Raw genomic sequence first — 7,656 nt, forward strand, 5'->3', positions numbered from 1 at the left:
GACATGTATCATATGACATCACTGATATGAGGAATTCTTAATCTCAGGAAACAAACTGAGGGTTGCTTGAGTGGTGGTGGGTGGGAGGGATGGGGTGGCTGGGTGACAGACACTGGGGAGGGTATGTGCTATGGTGAGCGCTGTGAATTGTATAAGACTGTTGAATCACAGACCTGTACCTCTGAAACAAATAATGCATTATATGTTTAAAAAAAAAAAAAAGAACAAGAAGAAGAAGATAGCAGGAAGTGAAGAATGAAGGGGGGAATCCAAGGGGGAGATGAACTATGAGAGACTGTGGACTCTGAGAAACAAACTGAGGGTTCTAGAGGGAAGGGGGGTGGGAGGATGGGTTAGCCTGGTGATGGGTATTAAAGAGGGCATGTTCTGCATGGAGCACTGGGTGTTATACGCAAACAACGAATCATGGAACACTACATCAAAAACTAATGATGTAATGTATGGTGATTAACATAGCATACTAAAAAAATAAAAGAATTAAGACATTACATTACATTACATTACAATACATTAAGAATTAAGTCATTAATTCTTCTACATATTAATCATTATTTTACTTATTTTACAATAGCTACATGTGCAAATTTTACAAGTCAGGCACCCTGGTAGAGATGCAAGGGCATATACATTTATTACTCCCCAGATTCAAAGGTTTCTGAGAACGTTTGAGGAAAAAAGTTGAAATTGAAGATATTGAAATTGAAGATATTGAACGTTTGAGGAAAAAAGTTGAAATTGAAGATTTTATCTGTAAAATAATGTTTAGATGAGCCAGTGCCTAGACTGAATGTACAGAAACCTCTTTTATTTTTTTAAAAATACCAAAAATAAAACTACAAATGTGTATGTTAAATAAATGCATCATTTTCCCTCTTGAATTATTATAACTAGATTCTGCGTCATTATTTTCAGTTGTTACCTCTTCATTAGAAAATTTACAAATATCTCTTCCCTAGTTTTTATTAAAGAATAGCAAGCAAATCATTTATACATTTAACAGTAACAGACACATTGTTTTTCTGTGTTTGATTCCTTATCACATGTTTTTTCCCTTTCAGTTGTTAATAGTCCTGGACTCTGAATCAGGCTTGGATTACTTTGGGTGAATGGCCCTAGGGTATAGGAAAACTGGAATGAGCTCTTTCTAACCCAGATTAGATCTCCACGTAAAAAAAAATTGCACGAAGTCACAACAGTCATCTCCTTTCTACATTTCTCATCCACCCTCCTTCCTTACAGACATGAATAGAGCATATCAGGTGGCAGAGTGGGCAGTGGAAGCATGTTATGCCCATGAATAGAGCATCATGGATGCAGTCAGTTCTCTGTCTTCCATAACTTTCCCCAAGGTTTCACTGAAAAAACTCCCACTCCTATAGCATGGCTTCTCTTCCAGTTTTATCCTTAGTCCCAGCCCCACTCATTTTGTAGTTTCCAAAAAACAGACAATACTAAACTCAATTCCTTGTGGTTACCAAAAGATTACACATCAGTTAATTCACAAATCTCAGAATTATATATGAGATAATCACTATAAAGATGGACTCACCTTATAAGGTAAAGTACCCATTTTATGAGAGTGACATGCTGCCCACTGAGCTAAGAAGGCGGTTAAAGTACCCATTTTAAAGACCTTTACACTTAGAAAGCAGAACTATGTGACTCCAAAGGGTAGATTTATTTCAAAAATATTTCATAAATGAAAATAAATGAAGATTCATGTGTATTTTGCCATATTTGTGCCACTGCCCTTAACTGGCTTATAGAAAGCTATTTCTATGTGTACATAAGTATAAAATTGACTTTCATATATTGAACTTGTATCCTATGACCTTGCTACATTTACTTAGTAGTTCATATTTGACATATAATAACTGCATATATTAAATTGTACAATTTGATAAGTTTTGACATCTGTATACACCAGTGATACCATTTGCACAATCAAAAAAGACAACATATCCATCATAAAGTTTCCTGAGACTTCTTGTAATCTCTTCTTTCTATCCCTCTCCAGATTTCTCCCTCATCCAGACAATAACCTGCATTTTCTAATATTTTTATATAAAGTCATACTTTATATACTACTTCATGTATGGCTTCATTCACTTAACATAGGTTTTTGATACTTATCATTGTGTTAGCATGTATTGAGAGTTCAGCTATTTTATTCCTACTTCATATTCCATTGTATGAATATAACACAATTTGTTTATCCATCCAACTCTTGGTAGATATTTGCTCTTTTTCCAGTTTGGCTACTATGAATAAAGCCACTATAAATATTCACATACAAGCTTTCGAATGGACATATGTTTTTATTTCTCTTGTTTAAATACTGACATTTCAAATGTCTGGGTCATAAGTAGGTGAATATTTAACTTTTTAAGACAATGTCAGCCCATTTTTCCAAGGGGCCTATACAATTTCACACTCTGATTTACAATGTATGAGAGTTCTATCTGTTCTTTATCTTTGCCAATATTTAATGTAAGTCTTTAATTTTAGCTATTCCAATAGATGTACAGAGTTTTCTCATTGTGGTTTTTTTTTTTTTTTGGCCTTGTTTTTTTAATTTTTTTTATTTTATTATGTTATGTTAATCACCATACATTACATCGTTAGTTTTTGAGGTAGTGTTCTATGATTCATTGTTTGCATATAACACCTAGTGCTCCATTCAGTAAATGCCCTCTTTAATACCCATCACCAGGCTAACCCATCCCCCCATCCCCCTCCCCTCTAGAACCCTCAGTTTGTTTCTCATTGTGGTTCTAATTTGAATTTGCACAGTGAATAATTATGTTGAGCATAATTTCATGTGTTCACTATCTTCATCTTCTCTGGTGAAGTGTTTGTCCAAAGCTTTTTGCCCATTTCTTTTTTTTTTTTTTTTAAGGTTTTATTTATTTATTTGAGACAGAGAGAATGAGAGAGAGAGAGAGAGAGAGAGCACATGAGAGGGGGGAGGGTCAGAAGGAGAAGCAGACTCCCTGCCGAGCAGGGAGCCTGATGCGGGACTCGATCCAGGGACTCCAGGATCATGACCTGAGCCGAAGGCAGTTGCTTAACCAACTGAGCCACCCAGGCGCCCTTTGCCCATTTCTTAATGGGTTGCTTTCTTATTATTGAGTTTTGAAAGGTCATTGCATATTCTAAATAAAAGTCTCTTATCATATACATGTTTTGGAATTTTATTCTAGTCAATGGCTTATCTTTTAATCTTAACATGATCCTTCAGAGAGTAGAACTTCTTAATATTGGTTCAATGAGACTAGAATTACCTTAATAATAAAACAAGACAATGATATTATTAAAAAAGAAATCTGTGATCTCTAATGATCATGGATGCAAAAATCCCCAGTAAAAATATTAGCAAATAGAATTCAGCATTACATAAAAAAGAAAATATACCATAGCCAAGTTGGGTTTATGTCAGAAATGGAAGGTTCATATGGTTGAATAGCATGTTCTGAAAATTCCTGTCCATATGGAAATAAAGTCAGAATGTGACTTTATTTAGGAATAAGGTCTCTGCAGATGTAATTAATTAAATTTAGAAAAGGTCACACTGGATTAGGGTGGTCCCTAAATCCAATGACTGATATCCTTATAAGAAGGCCAGGCAGAGATACCAACACACACATAGGGAAGATGCACATGTGGAGACAGAGGGAGAAATCGGAGTGATGCAACTTGGTATAAGCCAAAGAAAACCAGGAATTGCTGGGTAGCCACAATTAAGCTAGCAAAAGGGAGGCGAGGATCTTTCTAGGGCCTTCACAGGGAGAACAGCTCTGCTTTAGTTTTGGACTTCCACCCTCTGGAACCTTGCAAGAATTCCTGTGGTATCAAGCAACCCCATTTGTGGTTATTTGTTACAGCAGCCCAAGGAAACTATTGTTCAACATTTGAAAATCAATCAGTGTAATTCACCATATTAACAAATAATAAAAACTACATGATCATCCCAACATGTACAGAAAAAGCATTTGACAAATTTGTGATTAAGAACTCTCAGCAAACTAGGAAAAGGGCAGTTTCCTAGCCTAATAAGGAAATCTTAAAAAACCTGCAGGTAACATATTTTATGGTGAAAGATGGAATGCTTTCTGTCTCCCATTCCCACCCTGAAGATCATGAACAAGACAAGAATACCCCCTCCCACCATTCTCATTCAATATCACACTGGAAGTTCTAGCCAATTCATCATGGCCAAAAAATAGAGAAAGGAAGGAAGGAAGGAAGAGAGAGAAAGAGGGAAGGAGCGAGAGAAAAAAAAAAAAGAAAAAGAAAAGACTTATAGATTACATATGAAGAAATAAAACTGTTTCAGTTCACAAATAAATTGCCTATGTAGAACATGCCAAAGAATCTGAAAAAAAAAAAAACAAACAAACAAAAACAAAAACAATTCAAGCTTCCCAGAACTAATAAGTAAATGCAGCAAGGTTACAGGATACAATTTCAATATATAAAAGTCAATTCTGATGGGGGAGCAAGATGGTGGAGGAATAGGAGACCTGGATTTCGTCTGGTCTCAGGAATTCAGCTGAATAGGGATCAAATCATTCTGAACACCTACGAACTCAACAGGAAATAGAAGAAAAGAATAGCAACAACTCTCTGAACAGAAAAGCGACCACTTTCTGGAAGGTAGGATGTGCGGAGAAGTGAATCCGAGGGGATATTCGGGAGAATAGACGGCGGGGGAGGGGGCCTCCGTCGGCCACTACCGGCAAGTGATAGAGCCGCAGAGCACAAAATCGGAACTTTTAGAAGTCGGCTCAGCTGAGGGACATCGCTCCAGTGGCTAAGCTGGGGGTGGCACCCTCGCTGGGATAGTGTGGTCTCAGGACCCTCGGGGTCACAGAAAAACCAGGGGTGCCTGAGTGCAGCAGATCTCCCAGGTATCGGAGCGGGGAAGCCGGTTGCAGAGACGGAGCATAGGCGCGGGCTCTCAGCTGGGGGTTGCCATAAACCACGATCCGCGGCAAATTCAGGCCACTGCTCCTCCAGCAGGGACCCGACAAGTGGCAGAGCCAGGGAGACTCCCCTTCCTCCCCCGGGAGGAGCAGCGTGGAAACGCACTGCAGGGATCTCCTGGGTTTGGAGACTCCACACCGATTTGGGTGCCAGAGATAAAAACGCTCGGTCACAGGCCGTGTGAGCACGGAGTGCGGCCAGAGACCTGGGAGACGGGAGTGATTGCTTTTCTTTGGGGGCGCACTGAGGAGTGGGGCCCCGAGTTCTCGGCTCCTCTGGGGTGGAGATTAGGAGGCCGCCATTTTCACTGTTGTCCTCCAAAGCTGTACCTAGAGCTTGTAGGAAACAAAAGCTCGTGAGAGCAAACCCGAGCAGATTACTTAGTCCGGAGGGGCAAGGGCGGGGCAATTCCGCCTCCGGCAAAGACATTTGGGAACCATGGCAACAGGCCCCTTCCCCAGAAGATCAGCAAAAACTGCCAGCCAAGACCAAGTTTACCAATTAATGAGAATGGGAGAACTCCAGCGCTAGGGGAATACTGCACATAGGATTCATGGCTCTTTTACCATGATTCTTTAGTCTTTCAAAATTAATTTTTTTAACTGTCTTTTTTTTAATATTTCTTTTTCCCTTTCTCAACCAACATCTTATCCCTTTTTAAAAAAACATTTTTATTTTTCATTTTTACAGTCATATTCTATCCCTTCATAGTAGTTACCCTTATTTTTGGCATATATATATATAAGTTGTTCTCTCTTTAAAATTTTGAGATACAGTTTCTTCTAACAGATCAAAATATACCCTAAATCTCTAGTGTATGGCTTTGTTCTAGTCTCCTGCCTGATCACATTCTCTCCCTTTTTTTTTCTTTTTTTTTAAATCCTCTTCTTTCTTTTTTCAAACAACTTCTTATCAATTCCTTTTATAAAATTTTTAATAATTTTCATCTTTACAGTTATATTCCATCCCTTCATCATATTAACCCTTATTTTTGTACATATATTTTTCTTTCTTTAAAATTTTGGAAGGCACCTTCTTCTAACAGAGCAAAATACACCCAAAATCTATTCTGTGGCACTGATCTATGCCCCAGCCTGATCATATTTGATCATATTCTGTTTTTTTTTGTTCTTTTTTTTGTTGTTGTTTTATTCTGTTTTTGTTTGTTTTTATCTTTTTTTTTTTTTTCCTTTTTCTTTCTTTCCCTGGTTTCAGGTCTTTTCTGATTTATTTAGAGTATATTTTCTGGGGACATTGTTGCCCTGTTAGCATTTTGTTCTCTCATTCAGCTATTCTCCTCTGGACAAAATGACAAGATGGAAAAAAATCACCTCAACAAAAAGAACAAGAGGTACTACCAACTGCCCAGGACCTACTCAATACAGACATTAGTACGATGTCGGACCTAGAGTTCAGAATCATGATTTTAAAGATACTAGCTGGGCTTGAAAAAGGCGTGAAAGTTATTAGAGAAACCCTTTCTGGAGAAATAAAAGAACTAAAAACTAACCAAGTCGAAATCAAAAAGGCTATTAATGGGCGGTAAATGGCGCTAGTGGCGGGAAAGTTGAGTGTTTGGTTAGCCCAGCCTCCGGGGTGATGTGTAGTGACTTCCGCAGGGCCGAGTCTGGGACGGAGCTCCTTGGCCGACTTGAAGGTAGAAGTTCCTTGAAAGAAATAGAACCATATCTGTTTGCTGATGAAGATTCATCTGTACATGGTGATATTCTTGAATTTCATGGTCCAGAGGGAACAGGAAAAACAGAATTGCTTTATCATTTAACAGCATGATGTATACTCCCAAAATCGAAAGGGGACTGGAAGTAGAAGTCTTATTTATTGACACAGATTATCACTTTGATATGCTTCGGCTGGTTACAATTCTCGAACATAGACTCTCCCAGAGTTGTGAAGAAATGGTAAAATCCTGCCTCGGAAGGTTGCTTTTGGTGAACTGCAGTAGTAACACCCAGCTACTCCTCATGCTGTACTCACTAGAAGCATGGTTTGTAGCTGCCCTTCCCTCTGCCTTCTGATCTTGGATAGCCTGTCCGCTTTTTACTGGATAGACCATGTCAATGGAGGAGAAAGTGTTAACCTACAGGAGTATATACCCTGAAGAAATGTGCTCAGTTCTTAGAGAAGCTTGTAAATGAGTATCGCTTGGTTCTTTTTGCAACAACACAAAGTATAATACAGAAAACCTCAAACTGGACAGAAGGGCCTTCTTCTGCCTTGAACCATCCGAGTGAGGCAGATGCGGACTATAGACCCTATCTCTGTAAGGCATGGCAACAAGTAGTAAGGCATAGAATATTTTTCTCCAAACAAGAGGATTTTAAAACCAGCAACCAGTTTTCTTTGGTTTGACGTCATTTAAAAAGTAACAGTTTACAAAAGCATATTTTTATTATTGGAGCAAGTGGCATTGAGTTTTGTTGATAGTATCATAAAATAGTGTTTTTCAGGATATTATGCAAAATTTAAAAAGTCCTTAATGGGCTAAAATGATTTGATTATAAAGCTTTAAACTCTGGGAGAATTAATATAAATGTTTCTACACAGAATGAATTTTTTTTTTTTTCCAGAACAGATTTCTTAAACTAGTACAGTAGAAATTTATTCTCTTCTTAGGTTGTTGAAGATAAA

At 38.1% G+C, this 7,656-nt stretch overlaps 1 pseudogene; it reads left to right on the forward strand.

Annotated features, from left to right (window-relative positions):
• Window positions 1–6,606: 6,606 nt before the first annotated feature.
• Window positions 6,607–7,449, forward strand: LOC114210952 (DNA repair protein XRCC2 pseudogene; annotated as a pseudogene).
• The last annotated feature ends 207 nt before the right edge of the window (window positions 7,450–7,656 follow it).

This window comes from Eumetopias jubatus, unplaced genomic scaffold (assembly GCF_037043125.1).
Source record: "Eumetopias jubatus isolate StellerSeaLion01/CBP00866 unplaced genomic scaffold, mEumJub1_p1.0 scaffold_8, whole genome shotgun sequence".
In the NCBI taxonomy this organism is placed as follows: Eukaryota; Metazoa; Chordata; class Mammalia; order Carnivora; family Otariidae; genus Eumetopias; species Eumetopias jubatus.